The sequence below is a fragment of the Pinus tabuliformis genome, chromosome 3_1, assembly GCF_031772625.1.
Source record: "Pinus tabuliformis cultivar Carrire ecotype Pingquan chromosome 3_1, CPIR1, whole genome shotgun sequence".
NCBI lineage: Eukaryota > Viridiplantae > Streptophyta > Pinopsida > Pinales > Pinaceae > Pinus > Pinus tabuliformis.
Window position 1 is genome coordinate 927,563,008 of NC_142301.1, and position 17,564 is coordinate 927,580,571.

Here is a 17,564-nt window from a genome sequence, read left to right on the forward strand (position 1 = left end):
ACATAGCTAGGACAACTCGAATACACGAATACCAACCTTCGAAACCACCAAAAGACGACAGTTGATCAAACAAGCGAAAGAGGTGAAAAGACTTTAAGAAATCTCATGAAATGAGATCAAGTGTTTGCAACAATCAAAGGAAAGACTAAGGAATTCTTCGAAATTTGAGTGCAAGCCAACATTTTGGAGGTTGTTGCAGCCGCTACAGCACTTGGAGACACATTGGTTGAATTCCAACTTCTCTGTCTTGGTTCATTTTTAGTGCAGGGCCTTGGTCCTTCAGGGAGTATTAATTCATCATGTAGATTACTTTGTCTTACCCACTTATCCCATGGGAAAACATGGTCCCCTTTGTACCTTCTTAGTTGAACACAACATAAGATTCAACTAGATCACAATGTTTCGAATTGGGAAGGGTAGTTTAGCTCATGAGCTTAAGATTTTCAAAGTATAGTTTTTCATCTCTGGTGTTGCTCCATTTCCAACAGGCCTAGATAGTACCCCATCGGAGTCACACATGAACACAAGCATTTTTGCACTGCTAGCAAGCCTAGAAAGTACCCCGGTGGAGTTGCTTGCTTCACCTCTCTGTGCAAGAAGCGTTTCTCTTCTTTCTCCTTTATTTATTTATTTAAAGAGAATTGTGCATTGACACTTATTTATTTTGGAGCCGAAGAGGGATCTCGACTTATTGAGAGTGAGAGAAGTTGTCCCTTCAAAGAAGAATATAAAGACCTCTGATTTAGGTTTTCTCATTTAGATTTTCCCCTATCCATTTTTACTAGTTAGATAAGCTTGAAAACACCAAAGTAGAAAATTGAGTATAGGAGCGAGGTTCCCAGACTAGTCAGAGGTTCATGGTTGTACCAAAACTCTCCATATGGAGGGATCGTAATTTCATTCAGAACATCATCGACCAAAAGATACAACCAATACAAGGAAGATGGACACAAGACTAGCCAAGTGCTGCAATGTCACAAGACTCTTTGAACTTTAGCCACACACACATTTGGAAGCCAGAACACAGTAAGGCACAACACTTATTTACATAAGAAAAACAACAAAAAACTGAAGAAAACATAACAACAAACAATGTCAGACTATGTGCATAGTGCGGGGCACAACCCCAGATCTTCATTAAAAATATTCTTTTAAGTCTTGGCCATTGACAAGGAGGGAGTCAATATTCCCGTCAAGTGATTGAAGATGATAAGTGTGTTGGCCAAGCTTTTCATGGAATGTGTAAGGGCCAATCCACATGGATTGAAACTTAGTGTACTTTCGTTTGTACTTGTGGGCTTTGTCCCACTTCAAGACTAAGTCACACACACTAAAACTATTCTTCCCTGCATACTTTCTATCAAACCATCTCTTGATACGACTCCCATGGAGTGAGCTTTTTTTTTTTCCTTTCAGCCTTTCTTCCTGTAGCTTGTGCAAAGTGTCCATCCTATGCTAAACTAAAAGACATGGCTTTCCTTGGGATTCTTGGGACAACTAGAGAGTAGGAAAGTAGATGTTTAGCGGGAGGATGGCTTCCTTTCCATACATCAGGAAGTAAGGGGAGGCATCCAGAGAAGGTTTAGGTGTGATTCGGTTAGTCCATAAGGCATTCACTAAAGCGGAGTGCCAATTTCGCTACTTAGAGAATATGGTTTTTTTTTATGATACGAATGAGGTTCTTATTCATGGATTCAACAAGACCATTACCCTGTGGATAATAGTTAGCAAAATGTTTCAAGGAAATACCATTTTCCAATGCAAAATCATAAAAATTTAGCAAGGAAAAGTATGTTGCATTGTCAAAAACAAGTGACGTAGGAACACTAAACTTGGAGATGATATTCTGTGGCAGAAAATTGATGACTTCTTGATCATTCACTTGTTTAAGCAGAATTTCCTCTATCCACCACAAGAAATAATCTGTAGCGGTCAATATATAGTGGTGTTGCTTCGATGAATGAGGGAAAATCTCCCCAATGATATCCAAGCCCCACTGTTGAAATAGTTCTTCCACTGCAACGGGTTGTAGTGGGGCTGCTAACTTCAGGTTTCTGTCGGCACACCTTTGACAAACTAGACACTTGTGGGCATAAGCATGAGCATCCTTGAATAATGTAGTCCAATAGAAACCAGTCTGCATGACCTTATGCACTGTAGCGTTTCCTGCGAAGTGTTCCTTGACCGATATGTCATGGAGATCACGTAAAACCTTGTATGAATCATGTGCCTCAAGACATCTGAGCAATATCCCGTTGTTGTGCTTTATGAACAACGCCCCATGCACTAGCTGATATGATAGTGATTTGAGTCGAAGTGTCGTCTTCTGTCGCATAGAGAAATGAGAGGGTACAATGCCATGATTAAGGTATTGGCACACATTTGTGTACCAAGAGTTTTCGTCTAAAGTGGGAGAGGCTCGCTCAACATTGTACATTTCGATCTCTTGCTCCCATCATGTGAGCTCTTCTTCTTCCTATTGTGCATTGAATTCTTCTACTGCTAACTTGCAAAGACCATGACCCTTGATGGTATGAACTCGTTTGATGTCAAGATCATATTCTTGTAATCTGATCATCCAGTTCGCCATTCTCTCACCCATCTCTTGCTGAACAAGCAGTGATCTGACTGTTGGGTGTGGAACAAAGATAATACGATGGTTTTTCAATATATATGGTTTGAAGTGTTTTACCGCCTTGTATACTGCATAATCTTGCTTGTCCACGGTGGGGTAGTTGAGCTCTGGTCCTTATAGGCTCACGCTCATGAAGGAGATAGTTCAAGTCATCCTTCTGAGTGAGCACAACATCAAGAGAAGCGTCAGAAGCGAAAGCTTAGAGCAATAAGTATATTTTGAAGTCTGGGATATAAAATGTTGGTTCTTCTGCTATTTCTCTCTTAATACAGGTGAATGCATCCTTTTCTCTTTTATCCCATTTATTGGACTACATCCTTCTTAATCATCTCCTATATGGGTTTGACGATCTGAGCATAGTAGGAGATGAAATTTCTGAGGAAGTTGATATTCCCCAAGAAATACTGCATAGCTTTCTTGTTCATTGGGCGGGGAATCTGCGTGATGGTCCGAACCCTGTCCAGATCTACCTTGATCCCAATTTTAGCAATAATATGTCCAAAAGGTTACCCTTGGACACTACGAAGATACTCATCTTGGGACTCAAGAATATCCCGTGTTTTCGGCATCGCTTAAAGTTTTTATTAAGGTGGCGCAGGTGGTCTAACCGTTGTTTGTAAAACACTGTCATGTCATCAAGGCAAACCACTACGCTTTGTCCAATGAGCTCATGGAAGGTGATGTCCATTGCCCATTGAAATGTTTCACCCGCATTGACCAGCCCAAACGACATTTGATGAAATGCGAAAGTGCCCCACTTAGTATGGAACATAGTCTTAGTCTGTCAATCTCTGCTACCAGAACTTGGTTATAGCCCGAGAAACCATCTAACAAAGAAAACATTTCTACCCTAGGTATTGTTTACAATAACGGCTCCATGGACAACACTGGGTAATTGTCCTTGTCTGAGGTGTCGTTGAGATTGCGAAAATCTATGAACAGGTGGGAATCCTCAGACTTCTTCCTTACACAGACTAAGTTAGATACCCATTTCGAATTTTTCACCTTGTAAATATTCCGAGCATCCAACAATTTTCTCAATTGCTTCTGTATGAGGGGCTGAAGCGTTGGATGAAATTTCCTTAATTTCTGTTGAAAAGGCTTGGCCCCTTCCTGGATTGGTATCACATGCTGGATTATTCACGTTTCATATGTCTTGAGATCGTCATACATCCACACGAAGACATCATGGCACTGCTTGAATAGGTGGATAAAATCTTATCGCTCTTTTGGTGTACAACAAGTACCGAGATTATCATACTTCAGATCCTTTTATGTTCTAGATTGATCTGCTCATGTGACAATGTAGGACTTTGGGTCTTGGTGTTCATAGGTCCCCGAAAATAGTTTTGCAGGTCATAAAACTTTTCAATTGATACCACACCTTTGGGAATGAGATTGCCTTTTCTTGTACTGGCTATGTCCTGTAGAGTCTGCTCATGCTAGTTCTCATCAATTGTTACGTCTTTGAATACGTTAGCATTGGCCATAAAGTACAATATCTTTTGGTCATCATAAAAAACGCGTAAATTAGTTATGTTGTCTGGGATGGATGGTTTATATAAAATTTCAATAGTAAATTTGTCCCTTAATGGTAACATCCTAGTAGCTACGTTTTCCAAGGCATCTGCAGTTGCGTTACACATTCTTGGCATTGAAATGATATTGAAAGCTTGGAAATGAGAAATAAGTCTCCATACCTCTTTTTGATAACTCTTAAGATGAGGTGACACACATTGTATAGTGTTACATACGTGATGCACAATGATTTCGGAGTCACCTACCACTTTCAGGACAACAACATTGAGGTCAATGGCTTTCTGTAAGCCCAAAATGAGTGCTTCATACTCTACGGTGTTGTTAGTGCACTCGAATTTCAAGCAACTAGAGATTAAGTGTTTTCTCTATAATGGGTCTATTAAAACACAACCAACTCCATAGCCCTCCTATGTCTTAGATCCATCAAAGTACATGTGTTAAGTTATGGTATGTTCTATGCTTATAACAGTTTACTTCTTTTTCTTATTATATTCCACCGATTAGCAATCACATGTACATAAAGTAAAGTGCAGATAGAACATTAAACGATCGACAGAAAACAAGCCAAGACAAGAGACACAAGATGTGGCAGCTAGCCAGGGACAAACCCCACAATGTGTGGGGAAACCCTTTGATCAAATCTTCTTTTATATTCAATAATTCAGGAGAGAGAAATAGTACAATAAATCTGATTCATATCAGCAGTAGCAAACCCTAGATCAGTAGCATCAGCATTAGCTGCTTCATTATCAAACTAGGGCAGACCATATCTCACAAACCGACAGTCGGATTGACTTCATTCCACCACCAAAAGTTTCGGCTTCCAGAGGAGGTTCAGATGAACCTAAAGCGCAGTTCAGATGAGGAGATCTTCTAGGCCACGCAAGTCAATCTTTACTTCTGCAGTTGCAGCTTCAGTTTCAGCAGTTTCCGACTTCAAACTAGGGCAGTCGATATCTTGCAAACCGTTCGTCGGATTGACTTCATTCCACCACCAAAAGTTTCGGCTTCCAGAGGAGGTTCAGATGAACCTACAACGCAGTTCAGATGAGGAGATATTCTAGGCCACGCAAGTCAATCTTTACTTCTGCAGTTGCAGCTTCAGTTTCAGCAGTTTCCGGCTTCAAACTAGGGCAGTCGATATCTTGCAAACCGTTCGTCGGATTGACTTCATTCCACCACCAAAAGTTGCGGCTTTCAAAGGAGGTTCAGATGAACCTACAAACATTTCCAAAGAGGAGATCTTCTAGGCCATGCAAGTCAATCTTTACTTCTGCAGTTGCAGCTTCAAATTCAACAGCTTCCGGCTTCACATGTGTGAGAGAGAGAGAGACCCATTTCAGCGCAGTAGAGAAGAGACTCATATCTGCGCAGTAGAGAGAGAGAGATGTGATGAGATGAGTGAGTCCAAATGAGGAAAAGTCCTCTTATATTTATACACAACGTTGGTGGGTGAATAGATGCGACAGTTGGGCTTCTGAGCCTACATGAGTTGTAGGTCGGCTTGATAATAATTCCATAATCAAAATAAATTCATATCTCCATGAATACTTATCGGAATTGGATGATCTTTATATCAATCCTACACCTCTCGACGAGAGGAATCTAATAAAAATATTATTAGCCATGAATAAGATGACCCACATGAAGTTTTGCCCTGGTTGCCAATTTTAACAACATGGTCTACATATCATCTATACAACGACTTATTACCACACTACTACTACTACTACTACTACTATTATTACTACTACTTATTGTACAAAGTTCATTATCACTAGTTGGACACGGAAGGAGGTCCAACTGTGTGTTTGGTGGGACTAGGGATGGCTTTGCAAGATAGGACCCCAACTATGTCTATAGAAAATAATTTCCGAAAACAAGTTTTGCGAAAGCCAACAACTTGTTATGTCCATCCAAGGGAGTAATGGTGTACTTCATGTATCTCTCTAACAGTACCCGGATCTAATTATTCCTACCTCTATATGGAAGCCATAAGTGTGATGAGTCAGTGTCAAATTATCCTTGCAACTTGCTTGACTAGTCTCTGCTTAGAAATACCCCACATGCTTTCGGGATGTCCATAATTACAGTTTTGATGTATTGATGAACTTGTCCATCATATGATAATGGGATGATCACATCCTTGAGTTAACCAATTGTTGGAACACAAGTTCTGTCTAGTTGGATGATATGTGCATATGTTTTACTCCATTGAGAATTGATCTTCTTGGCAACAGAGAGTGCCATGACATTAATCAATGCACTGGAATCAACCAAGCAATTGTGTATATTTAAGTTATATATTTCAAATCTTAACAAGAATGGTGGGCATAGTGAGTTTTCCTCTAGATAGAGTGCATTAAGAATATATGCGAGAGTGTAAGAAGACTTACTAGATCCCTTGTTAGAAGAGGTATCAACACCAGTAGAAGTTTTCCCAAGTGCTCGTAGAAGAATGTCCCGCTAGTACGTGATTTTGTGAGTTTGAACAGAGAGATGTTTGCATGAACCTTCTTCATGTCTTCTACAATGTTGTACTCTATTGTGGGAAGACTCACCGAGGTGTCTGGGGGTGGAATTGAGTTTATGGTTTCCAGTGTAATGGTTTTTTCTTTACTACTGGTGGAATCACTTTTTGTTGGAACTGTCTTCCCTAACTTTCCATGAGTGTTCTTTGTTGAGTTAGCTAGAAGACTCAATTTTCTTAAGAAATTTTCCTTGAATTTATGTTTCGACACCTCAATCAAAGGGGTCGACCCCTGACTTCTCAAGTTGTATCAGTTACTATGCTTCTAGGCTGGACCATCGCTCAGAGGCTCTTTATCGACAGTGATTTTCTAGGCTGCAAGAACATACTAATACATGTTTACTACATGCTCAATGCTTGGATATTCATCAGTTGTAGCATCTTCTTCTTCATCGTCAGGCTCAGCTTGTTCATCAACCATGACTATGTCAAACAACTGCGCAACAATACTACTCATTCCTTGGTTCCATTTTGGGAATGTCTTTTCCAAATGATGCTCGTGGTGGAACTTGCAGTATGTATGTGTGCCAATTTTCTCAATGTTCAAAACCATATTGGAACTCTGTAGGTTATACCAGCTGATTGTTGCTACTACTGGAAGCTGCATTCTTCCTAGACAGGTACGTGGGGGCCTGCTGCTCACAGTGGTCTCACTTGACCTCTATTTAAGTTCAACCATTTTGGTGGTCAGGGACTTGACGAGATGAGTAAGGCTTTCAATATCATTTTTTTCCTTTTCCTTGGCCTTGCTCATAGAGGTCTAAGATCTCTTATCTGTGTCCTTGGATTCCTTAGTGGGTTCATCATCTGTGATGACTCCAATAGCATGTAGGTCCTTTTATACGACAATAGCCTCTTCATAGTTTTCTATTAAAGTTGGTTTCATAGTTCGCTTGAAAAACTACATAATACTAGTTGGAAAGGAAGAAGTGTAGTAGTTGATGGGGATGGAGTCACGAGGTTTCACGTCATCTGAAAACTTGTTCCAAATACGGTTGAACCTCTGATTGAAATATTTAACCTTTTCCTTTTGCTCCATCTTTATACTACCCAACTCCTTCAGTAACATGGCAAGGGTCTTATGTTCAACAAATTTCTCAAGAAATATCCTTTTGAATACCTTCCAATTCTGGATGGAGTTTGGAGGAAGGTTTTGGTACCATACAACTACTTTACCATCCAAGGTACATGGAAAAAATATACATGCAACATCATCATAACATACCTCAAGCGTTTACAGATGTAGGTAAAATTTGTCTAAGTGATCTTCTGCCTTCAATGCCTTGTCAGGGTCATATTCCGTTAAGAGCTTCTTCGCATGTCTTGGCAATTTGTGCAGGACACCTGGAAGTGCCAATGGACATTGAGTCATCCAATCCAGATTTTGGTCTACCATTTCGTCTTCTTCATCATCGTCCTCTTCCTCTTCTGAATCTATAGGTTCCTCTTCCTATTCTTCTCCTTCGTTTCCTTCCCCTCCACCTCCTCCACTGGAGTTTGAACCCAAGAGCAAGAGACTACCTCCTTCTCCTTCATGAAAGAGTGGAGGCTCCTCTTCCTTTTCAACAACCTCTACTAGTTCTTCAAGAGTGGCGAGGATTGCTTCTTAAATAGAGGAGACCACTACTCCTGTGGGGGTGGTCTCTTTCTTCTTTTGAAATATGGAAGAGCGATTACTCCCAGAATCAATGCAACAACTTTTGCAAATTGATGGGTGATGGGGCAGAGAGCCCAAATTTGATGGTATGGGATTTCACGTTCAGGTCTAGGCGGTGAGGAATTACCAACTTCAGAGTTGAGAGTAGGGGAGAGGGAGCGAATGTTACTGCCTTGACTAGAAGATGGATGAGTGAGGTCAGTGGGAAAATCAACCATATAATACTAGCTACCCTCCTTCTAGTGCTAGACATTTTCACGGTGCTAGACTCGCCAAAATTTAGAGGACCTCTCTGGTATGAAGTCCCAATAAAACCTCACACCATTTGGTGTAGGAATCCCATCCGGTATAATGGCTCGGTTACCAAATACTTAAAGGTTTTCCTCGTCTCTAGCTGTCAACACAAGAGAGTAATGCAGTGGTATCTTCGTAAAGCAAGATGAGTGTGCCTAGTGAGTGTGCAACGTAACTGTGTCTAGGTTCTCTTACTGAAAAAGGGGGGAGAAAAGTGAGCCTCCAAGTGAGAGGTAATAGTACCACCCCGGAAGAGACACACATGAATCAAAAAAGGTCTTTCCAACATCCCACAGAATAGTCCACAACAAATACAACAGTTGTCATAACCAATAAACAGGGAAAGATCTGTCTACCATCCAATGGAGTAGTCCAGAGCAGATGTGACGGTCATTACAAATGATGAGTAAGGAAATGTTTGTCTAGTATCCCACGGAATAGTCCATAAGGATTATACAACAGTAACAACCATTGCAGCACATTCCCAACAAGATAAGACCTAAAACAACCAAAATAGTTCAACTATCTTAGTACATGTGAAAACAAACATGAAATACAAATTCTCACAGAATAGTCTTACAAACATCCATAAATCATGCATGGAAACATGTTGGCCTGAAAAGGCTTCTATAATTAAGCAAAAGTTACAAGACACATATTTACATTATACATCACTAGCCCTAGTAGTGGTACATTGGTGCCACTCCTTTCTTCTCAAAGAACTCACTAAACTCTCTATGCTTTACGGGAGGAGCCACAATGAAAAGTCTGTTTCTCATACAATGAGGGGGCATATATAACCAAGGGGTGATGCTTGACCCTTCTAACTCTTTGACTTACCTCATGATTGTTCAACTTCCTATAACTTTGCAACTGACATGACTCTTTGTATTCATGTGTGTCAATTGGACTTCAACTTTACAATACATTTGATTTACAATATACATGGCCCATAATAGTGATGTGACCTTTAACAATTCATGACACGACTTGAAATGACACTGCTAACAAGGACTAGCTTGCTAATGTGGCAATGCCAAGTCGTTGTTGTTGTTGAGTGATATATGTGTTTTTGGATATGATTTCTCTTCTCCTCCACATATCTTGATGATACAGGGTCTTCAATGATCTTTGGTCTTGAGAGGTGGTTGCATACATGTGTTCTTTTTTCTTGCTCTTGAGGTTCCTTTGTCCATCCAGCTGTAAGTGAGTCTTCAAGCGTGTTTCCTCCTTCTTTTCCTTCTTCATCATCTCACCATGATCTGACAGTGTACCTGTTTATGCAATTCACTCATGATGGGATGACATCAATCCAAAAAATCCCTAGTATAAGATGATGCATTGTTATCCATGGACTAAGCCCGGGATAGGTGACATGCTAGGAAAGAGGGCCAAATAACTATGCATTGTGCAGTTCCAGGTGACAGGGAGAGAGGTTGGTCACTGAGACTGCATAGAGCACAGCTCAAGCTTGACTGAGGAACTTCTAAGCAGAGTCCTCACTGAGGGGAAATGTTGCACAAGGGCCACTCGGAGACAAGATTGCGTAGTTGAGACAATCAGTGGCTGATGCAGGATGGGAACTTGGGAGACATATTTACATAGTTTTCAGAGGCAAGGAGGACTGGGCATCAGAGAGACTTGGAGGACAGATCTCTATAGTTCTTGAGATTTGTGAGCTCCGCCTAAGGGAGGACACTAGGGTACAATTCTTCGTAGTTTTGGGTGGCAAGGAAGGTTGGCTTCTCTGCGCATTACAGGGTTCCAGCAGGCAAGGGTAGAATCTTGAGAACTGGGATTGCAAAATGCATAGTTCAAGTCAGACTGGGAGGAATTGCTGCACAGTTATGGGGATGAAGGGAGACTACTCAACTTTGGAATTGCATAGTGCAACTACCATGGGGGACAGTGACTGCGCACTACGTAGTTCTAGGTAGCAGGGTTGCATCACTGAGGGATGAGACTGGGCAGTGCGTAGTTCAGTTGGGGTCTGGTGAAACTACGTTGCTTAGTGGGGAAGATTTTTGGAGAAATGGTTAAGTGCAGGAAGAACGTGAACTTGTGTAGAACTTGAACTTATGATCACACACTTAACATACTTCAACAATGCGATAACATAGACCACCGGAACAACAAGACAAAACATTACCCTCACTGTGACTGTCCTATAACAAGAAGCGATAAGTGTGACACTTAAGATAAACTTTAGGATGACTGTGACAACACTTGTGCGACAATGCTTAAAACTTTTTGTATGAGTGTGACATGTGTTTACATAGCTTGGACAACTCGAATACACAAAGACAAACCTTCAAAATCACCATAAAATGTCCACAAGCATGGAAGAGTAGTCAAACATGCCAAAACATTGCAGTTGATCAAACAAGCGAAATGGGTGAAAAGACTCTAAGAAAGCTCATGAAATAAGCTCAAGTGTTTGCAAAAATGAAACGAAAGACCAAAGAAGGCGCTGAAATTTGAGTGCAAGCCAAAATTTTCAAGTGCTTTGCAGCCGCTACAACTTGGTAATAAATAAATAAATTAATATACCTTATTAACTGAAGATAGTGGTAATATCATTAAGCACAAGAGTCTTGCTAAAACCTTGGTAAATGTTGAATGGTTTGAGTCACAATTAGTAGATATGTCTACTTTTACATATATTTTACTATCTTTATTTCGATTTGAATCTAATAAATCAATAATTTAATAAAAACAAAGTATTGACCAACCCATGTAGACCTTAAAAATCCTAGAACAACATTACTTTAAAATTTGTTTTTAGTTTCTCCTTAACCGCTTTAAACAATTTTAGTGACATATAATTTAAAAGTGTTCGGCCATAAGAATGACAATTATTTATCTATTTCATTATAAAGAAGCGACCTTTGCATACATGACATTGCTTAATGCTTACATGCCATAGGCTTGTTTAATGTTAGTAAGTTATAGAACCGGATTTTTAAAATGTCGAATTTTATGTGAATTTAGAAACCAAGCAGGAGAATCTCTTTCCGCGCACCTACGTAACTCTTTAGGCTCGTATGGCAGAAGAAGCATTATACGACGAAAGAAAAAATAGCATTCCATCCCTTGCCCTTGTTGGATGTACTGCTACCCAACTGCAAGTCTCGTCACTTCAATGATCAACGCATTTCCAAGCTACTGTGACTCCCATACTCTTGCCACCCGTTTATTGGACATGGACGAATCAGACTCTCGAGTCTCTGCATTTACAGTTTATAAGCTAAACGAACTAAACAGAAGCCTACTCAGTAAAGATGAGTTTGGTCCCTACAGGTATGTGGTCTTGGGAAAAACAATATACTCCTGAGAGCCACTCCAAGCGTGTTCAGGTGAGAAAAAAAACGATGAAGTGGTTTCATGGTGAGATAAACATTGGGGCTTTTTTCTGATCATACCCTCCTCCCCTTTCTGGGTCGATTGCCTAAATGAGGTAGATTACGTTGATTTTATGGGAATCCAGATTTTAAGAAAAGAGGAATATAAGGTTATATGAAGGGTAAATTTATTTTTATTTTAGATTTTTGGAATATTCTAGAATGTGATGGTCACACGAGAAATTAATTGTTCAGTCTCTCTCTTTAAAGTCAGTTTGAGAGATACTTCTGAAATCTACAATTCACTTAAGATGCCCCTATTTTTCTAATAAACATAAATTTATGTTATATATTTTTATATCAATTATAGATTCATAAATATTCTATTCATAAATATTCTTGAAATTTGACCATAAGTGAAAAGATCAAACAATTAAAGTCTCTCCTAATTATCAAATTCTGAAATCAACATTCAATTTATGATTTGTGTTTTTTTTATTTGTGATTTTTTTTATATAACTACCCACATTATTTTTTTTTAATATAACTATGGGCTCCACTCATGCGGTTGGTAGTAATCACTGTCAATTCAATACTTCTGAAATCTACAATTCACTTAAGATGCCCCTTATTTTCTAATATACATAAATTTATGTTATATATTTTTATATCAATTATAGATTCATAAATATTCTTGAAATTTGACCATAAGTGAAAAGATCAAACAATTAAAGTCTCTCCTAATCATCAAATTCTGAAATCAACATTCAATTTATGATTTGTGTTTTTTTATTTGTGATTTTTTTTATATAACTACCCATATTAATTTTTTTTAATATAACTATGGGCTCCACTCATGCGGTTCTTAATAATCACTGTTAATTCTCAATTCAATACGTAAAATGGAAGCTTTTGCAACCCAAGTGTGCAGATGAAAGCAAAAGTAAAAAATATTACTAATCTAAATACTAAACCCAAACATTCCATAAAATTTGAACTCAAAATTTATATGCCTATAAGTTATTAATCCACATATTCATTTACTTTATGGCAAGGACTTGCTACCCTTGAGCCCTTCTTGTTAATTAAGCATCTAACTTATTTCATACCTAACTATTGGATGGATATAATTTCCATGATGAAAAAAGGTTAACCATACGAGCTCCATGATGTGAAGGGGAGGAATTTGTATGAAAAACATGCCTTCATTTTTAGCAAAATAACGCTCTTGCTTATTCTTATTGTAATTTTGTTAAACACTATGTAGGCTTCACTTTCTTTATTTACATATTGTTTAGAATGTATCATGTAAGTAATAAAAGGATGTTTTATTATATATTATCTAGGAGATTTGGAATGCCCACAACAAATGTATATTCGAGGACTGGCTGATTAGCAAAAATTCGATTTATTACAGGAATTTTGTCTCCATGTATTCTTACTCCAAGGATCAAGGTACCATTAAAGATTTATCATATAGCAAGAATCCTTACCATATTCATTTACATGTAGGGTTTTGCGATGGGGCGACACAACTAGGTAACTGTGGATGTGGTGAGATTATGAGCTTAAATGAAAATTATCAATATGAGATCTTCTGGAATGGGGGACTTGGTACCAACACTAGGGAAAAGATTATGGCTATGTGGGGTTTACTCTAGTTCACAAAGAAGAAGCAAATTAACAACATTCATGTTTATGGGGATTCTAGATCCTTCATTGAGGGCATCCACGTTCTTACTGATTTTGGCCCTCCCTCCCTTACTAGATGGATTGACAGAATCAAACTCCTTATGATTAGCATCAATATTATCTCTATTTCTCAGATCTATAGAGAGGTGAAGATAAGGGGGGATGCTATGTGGAAGGAATGGCTCTAGGGAACATTTGGTATAATGTATTTCAGATACATTGAGGAAGATGCCACTAGGGAAGTGGGCTCACTCTTTCTTCCTTAACATTCCAGGAACCTGTATCTTTTTGTTTATTTTTTAGATAAATCTGCAAGTGGTTTTTATTTTTATCTAGCTCTAGGCAGGCTTATTATTTCTTGACAACTATCTGATCTTTGGCAGTTTTGTTAGGAGATTTTTTGTGGATGCTTATAGTTTATAAGTCTAGAGAGTTTTTATGGAAATTTACAGATTCATATGATGGAATATTTATATGACTTTACATGATCTTATTTTGTTAATAGAAATCCAATGATTTTTTTTTTAATAAAGGTATTATAATGTGCACATTTTAAATGATTATTTGTTTTTGTGGATTTCATAAAATAAATAACTATTTAAACTATATATACTCTAAAATTATGTATGGAGAATATTAATTTATTAGTTAAATTTAATTAATTAGATGAATTTGAAATTAATTTATTAAAATTTAGAGATAATTTTTCTAACATATGATTTCTTTTTAGATTTTTTTTTTAAAGATTTTTTTGGTTTAACACTTGAAGACTTCACATCAATATCAATTCACACATTTATAAGTGTTTTCACCATGTCTCTCTAACTCTTATATTGGTATTCCTTAAAGACCATTTAAATCATGGTCATTCCTCTCATCATGGTCTTCCTTGTTAACTTAGTAAACAAAGTTCAATGTATCAAATGGTAGTCCCCATTTATGAACCCACTATATATATAAATATATGATACATAAATATGAGTTTGAAACTTAGTTCTTTATAACTCATGTTTCATTAAAAGAAAATTATTTATTAGTTTTGATTATCTCTCCATTTTGAAACCTCAAACACTTCACATTTTATTTTCTTTAATTTTTTTTTCTTTTATCTTGTCTTGCCATATAAAAACCCTAATATTTTTTAATCATTTTTGCATTAACTTTTTAAACATTTCTACATCAATGTTTTTTATTCTTTCTTAAAATTCCTTTCCCAATTTATAATATTTTTCATACTACCCTTCTTTTTATATACTTATTGTTAGTCTTTACCTTTGGTTTTATTTCGTGTATTATTTCTATTCACAAAAAATATACTCTTGAATAATAACTTAAATACAACGTAAATGAATATAAAAAATTAAACACAACCCACTACTTCAATAATCCTAACATCAATATTATAATATCATTTCCCATATCAATTTCTCAAATAATATGGGAAAACAAATCACTTTATCTAATTCAAATTAAATTTTAAACCATTACTGTTGGTTAACATCACTATTATAATATCATTTCCCATATCAATTCCTCAAATAGTATTGGAAAACAAATCACTTTATCAAATTCAAATTAAATTTTAAACCATTACTATTGGTTAAACTGTATTAATTATTAACTGAATTTCAAATATTATTCACTATAATAACACTCCAAACACATTACATATACGACTAATGTGATTATGACAATAAAATTACAAACACATTAAATCTGAGAAGCTTTGAGGAACGAAAACTATTCAAAATACTTTATTTCAGAAGCAAACATTACTCAAAATATTTCTAATACATGGAGTTAAATGATTTATCATTGATTGACTACATCATATATCTGATAGTATGTGGACACCTTCAGACTTATATGGATATATAATTGACTACATCATATCTGATAGTATGTGGATACCTTTGGGGTTATATGGAGCAATGCGATGTGTTGTCAACCCAAGGTTCAGCAGTAAATCATTTTGGATCCACCCATAAATTTGTTCACACCCTGTGTCGGCCAGGACAGTGAGATCAATAGCTTCCCTTCGATTGGCCATAAAATTCTGGTGACGAATAAGCTCCGAAAGTCTCTCTACGGCTTGCTCCAGTTGCTGTTGATGATACTCAAACAGGTTCTGTTTGACTTCCTTTTCTGCTGGTGTCAGTATATCTTTGAGTATTTCATCACCAAACACGTGAAATGCCAAGACATATGAATATGCGAGGACACGCCTTGATCTGACTAGCCTTTGCAGTGCATTTAGCAACCAACTATAGTCAGTAACACCAGATTCCTTGCTTCCAAAATCTAATATTTTCTGTTGTAATAATTCCCTCTGCTTTGCTTCAAGCTTCAATGAATATTTATGTGCCTCCCATATGGAGTAATAATGTGTGTACCTCTTCAAATCACGTTCTACCTTCTCAATATCCATCTCCTGATCTTCTTTATATCGACCACATCTGTGCCCAGCAATGCCTGTGGCGCCACCACACAACCAACAAAAGTATTGGCCACATAAGCAGGTCACCAAGTTGCAGCCACCATCTTTTGCGACGTTTTTCCTACAGTTGGGGCAGGACTTGGTATTAACTGCAATCCAATTTTGAGACTCAGACTCGTCATTGCATTTCTTATCCCAAAGCTCCCAAATCAAACAGGAGCAAGGAGAGTGTGGTTGAGCCAGACAATTGAAGCAAAACTGATGGCCGCAAGCGCACTGGATCTCACAGTAAACATCTCCTTCAACTCGAACTGCATTTCCACAATGGGGAACACTAGGGCACCACTTCACTCTGTCGTTGTCATCAATATAGGACTCAAATAGGAAGCGATCGAAGCGTTGGGCTGCTTCAGGGTCTCTGGCGGCGACTAGTTTTCTTATGATGTCTTCATCACAGATGACATTACATTCGGGATCCATGCACTTTATCCGCTTGCTTTGTCCCTCTCTTATCTGAGTAAGAAAGTGCTTCGTCCAGCAGACATTGCAGAAAGTGTGACCACAATCCATCATTGTGGTGTCCCCCTCCTTCAAATCTTCCTCTGTGCACACAGCACAGATTCCGGTAACTACGGAATTTGTGGATTCCGGTCTATTTGCAACACCCGCTTGTGAAAAAAACCACTCAACATCTCTTTCGGTATATGCATCCAAGAGTCTTTGAAAATCCCAGCGATGATGAATTAAGAGTGTGCGAGCACGTTGCTCCTTTACAACAAGGATTGCCATCACCTTATCTAAATCCCTTCTCTGTTCCGACAATAAATTTTGTTGAGAGATGAGGCGGATGGTCTGTGCAGGGACAGGCATGGAGGAAGAAGCCTCTAGATAGTGCTCATCACCGCTCATCAAATCCTCTAGATAGTGCTCATCACCGTTTATCAAATCCTCCTCATCTCCGCTTATGAAATCCTCCTCGCCGCTAATCAACAAGTCCGCCATGGCAAATCCTTTACGATTATGTGGTGACTGCTATCATGCAAGAAAAAAAAAGGGTTCGATATGAGAAGCGGGCGATTTCAAGGGGATTGATCCTATGCGACCCTAGATGGCCACATTTTTATAGCACACCACACACCCCGTCAATGAAAACCGTTTCTGGGCACACCACCACATACCTCTTCGAGGTCTTATGGACCACATACAATTAATTTAATTTAATTTCGCAACGGTTTGTAACCTTATATATTACTTTTCTTGCACATTCGTAATGGAAACCTTTTAAGATTTAATGGTTGAGAGAGTGGTTTAATTTGACTTGGTGCAAGGGACTCATAGTTTGAGGAAAGTGGAGAAATATTTTAATCATAAAAATACCAAATTTACTGGATCACGTCAAGTCAGTTATATAAGCATTTATATCACACTAAAGAGTTGGT

At 38.1% G+C, this 17,564-nt stretch overlaps 1 pseudogene; it reads right to left on the bottom strand.

The window, feature by feature from the left end:
- Nucleotides 1-15,570: 15,570 nt before the first annotated feature.
- Nucleotides 15,571-17,127, bottom strand: LOC149190786 (putative E3 ubiquitin-protein ligase ARI1 pseudogene; annotated as a pseudogene).
- Nucleotides 17,128-17,564: the final 437 nt, after the last annotated feature.